This window comes from Arachis duranensis, chromosome 5 (genome assembly GCF_000817695.3).
Source record: "Arachis duranensis cultivar V14167 chromosome 5, aradu.V14167.gnm2.J7QH, whole genome shotgun sequence".
Taxonomy (NCBI): domain Eukaryota; kingdom Viridiplantae; phylum Streptophyta; class Magnoliopsida; order Fabales; family Fabaceae; genus Arachis; species Arachis duranensis.
The window spans coordinates 59,130,836-59,134,089 of NC_029776.3; the positions used below are offsets into that span (position 1 = coordinate 59,130,836).

The 3,254-nt window shown below is 40.1% G+C and overlaps 1 non-coding gene across 1 annotated transcript; it reads right to left on the bottom strand.

Annotated features, from left to right (window-relative positions):
- Positions 1-838: 838 nt before the first annotated feature.
- On the bottom strand, positions 839-942 carry LOC127747897 (small nucleolar RNA R71). The gene has a single exon (XR_008009844.1). It is a non-coding gene; the product is annotated as a small nucleolar RNA R71 (small nucleolar RNA).
- Positions 943-3,254: the final 2,312 nt, after the last annotated feature.

Consider the following 3,254-nt stretch of genomic DNA (forward strand, 5'->3'; position numbering starts at 1 on the left):
TTTTAATTGTTTTAAATTTTAATTTTAATCATATCTTATCTTTAATTTTCGAAAATCACCAACCACTTTTTCAAAATTATTTTCGAAATTCTCTATCTTTTCTCTTATTCTATTTAATTATTTATTTACTAACACTTCTCTTCACCTCTTCTCATCTAAAAATCCGAACCCAATCTATCCCTTGTGTTTGGATTCTTCACTTTTCTCTCTTCTATCCCCTTCTTTTTCTACTAACATAAAGGAATCTCTATACTGTGACATAGAGGATTCCTCTTTCTTTTCTTGGTTTCTTCTCTTTCATATGAGCAGGAACAAGTAAATAGACACTCTTGTTGAAGCTGATCCAGAACCTGAAAGGACTCTGAAGAGGAAACTAAGAGAAGCTAAATTACAACAATCCAGAAGTAACATTTCAGAAAATTTTGAACAAGAGAAGGAGATGGCAGCCGAACCCAATAATGATAATGCAAGAAGGATGCTTGGTGACTTTACCAAGCCCACGTCCAAATTTGATGGAAGAAGCATCTCCATTCCTGCCATTGGAGCCAATAATTTTGAGCTTAAGCCTCAATTAGTTGCCTTAATGCAACAAAACTGCAAGTTCTATGGACTTCCATCTGAAGATCCTTATCAGTTTTTAACTGAGTTCTTGCAGATTTGTGAGACTGTAAAGACGAATGGAGTAGACCCTGAAGTCTACAGACTCATGCTTTTCCCTTTTGCAGTAAGAGACAGAGCTAGAATATGGTTGGATTCACAACCTAAGGATAGCCTGGACTCATGGGATAAGCTGGTCACGGCTTTCTTGGATAAATTCATTTCTTCTCAAAAGCTGAGCAAGCTTAGAGTGGATGTTCAGACCTTCAAACAAAAAGATGGTGAATCCTTCTATGAAGCTTGGGAAAGATACAAGCAGTTGACCAAAAGGTGTCCATCTGACATGTTTTCAGAATGGACCATATTAGATATATTTTGTTATGGTCTATTTGAATTTTCAAAAATGTCATTGGACCATTCTGCAGGTGGATCCATTTACCTAAAGAAAATGCCTGCAGAAGCTCAAGAACTAATTGACATGATTGCAAATAACCAATTCATGTATACTTCTGAGAGGAATTCTGTGAATAATGGGACGCCTCAGAGGAAGGGAGTTCTTGAAATTGATGCTCTGAATGCCATATTGGCTCAGAACAAAGTGTTGACTCAGCAAGTTAACATGATCTCTCAAAGTCTGAATGGATGGCAAAATGCATCCAACATTACTAAAGAGGCAGCTTCTGAAGAAGCTTATGATCCTGAGAACCCTGCAATAGCAGAGGTAAATTACATGGGTGAACCTTATGGAAACACCTATAATTCATCATGGAGAAATCATCCAAATTTCTCATGGAAGGATCAACAAAAGCCTCAACAAGGCTTTAACAATGGTGGACGCAATAGGCTGAGCAATAGCAATCCTTTTCCATCATCTTCTCAGCAACAGACAGAGAATTCTGAACAAAACACTTCTAATTTATCCAATTTAGTCTCTGATCTATCAAAGGTCACTTTCAGTTTCATGAGTGAAACAAGATCCTCCATCAGAAATTTGGAGGCACAAGTGAGCCAGCTAAGTAAGAAAGTCATTGAAACTCCTCCCAGTATTCTCCTAAGTAATACAGAAGAGAATCCAAAAGGAGAGTGCAAGGCCATTGATGTGATCAATGTGGCCGAATACACAAGGGAGGAGGAGGACGAAAATCCTAGTAAGGAAGACCTCCTGGGACGTCCCTCAAGCAAGAAGGAGTTTCCTATTAAGGATCCAAAGGAATCTGAGGCTCAAATAGAGACCATAGAGATTCCATTAAATCTCCTTCTGCCATTCATGAGCTCTGAAGACTATTCTTCCTCTGAAGAAGATGAAGATGTGACTGGAGAGCAAGTTGCTCAATATTTAGGAGCTATCATAAAGCTAAATGCCAAGTTGTTTGGTACTGAGACTTGGGAAAGTGAACCTCCCTTGCTCATTAGTGAACTAGATACCTGAATTCAACAAATTTTACCTCAAAAGAAACAAGATCCTGGCAAATTCTTAATACCTTGCACCATAGGCACATTGACCTTTGAAAAAGCTCTATGTGATCTGGGGTGAGGGATAAATCTTATGCCACTCTCTGTAATGGAGAAGCTGGGGATCATTGAGGTACAACCTGCCTTGTTCTCATTACAATTGGCAGACAAGTCATTGAGACAAGCTTATGAAATAGTAGAGGACGTGTTAGTGAAGGTTGAAGGCCTTTACATCCCTGCTGATTTCATAATCTTAGACACTAGGAAGGAAGAGGATGAGTGTATCATCCTTGGAAGACCTTTCCTAGCCACAGCAGGAGCTGTGATAGATGTCAACAGAGGTGAATTAGTCCTTCAATTGAATGGGGACTACCTTGTCTTTAAGGCACATGGCCATCCCTCTGTGATAAAGGAGAGTAAGCATGAAGAGCTTCTCTCAGTTCAGAGTCATGAAGAGCCCCCACAGTCAAACTCTAAGTTTGATGTTGGGAGGCCACAACCAACCACTAAGTTTGGTGTTAAGACCCCATATCCAAACTCTAAGTTTGGTGTTGGGACTATACAACATTGACCTGATCACCTTTGTGGCACCATGAGAGCACAATGTCAAGCTATTGACATTAAAGAAGCGCTTGTTGGGAGGCAACCCAATTTTATTTGTCTAATTTTTATTTTATTTTATTTTATTTTTATTTTGTGTTTTATTAGGTACATGATCATGAGGAGTAACGAAAAAAATATAAAAATTAAAAACAGAATCAAAAACAGCAGAAGAAAAATCACACCCTAGAGGAAAGGCAAACTGGCGTTCAACGCCAGTAAGGAGCATCTGGCTGGCGTTCAACGCCAGAACAGAGCATGAATCTGGCGCTGAACGCCAGAAACAAGCAACATTCTGGCGTTTGAACGCCAGGAATGTGCCTTGAGAAAAGCTGGCGCTGAACGCCAGTAACAAGCATGAAACTGGCGTTCAACGCCAGAAACATGCTACATATGGGCGTTGAACGCCCATAACATGCTTTACATGGGCGTTGAACGCCCAGAACGTGCATCACCTCGGCGTTTAAACGCCAGAATGGTATGCAAAGGCATTTTACATGCCTATTTGGTGCAGGGATGTAATTCCTTGACACCTCAGGATCTGTGGACCCCACAAGATCCCCACCTAACATATTCTCCCCTCTTCCCAACAACTTCAATCTCTC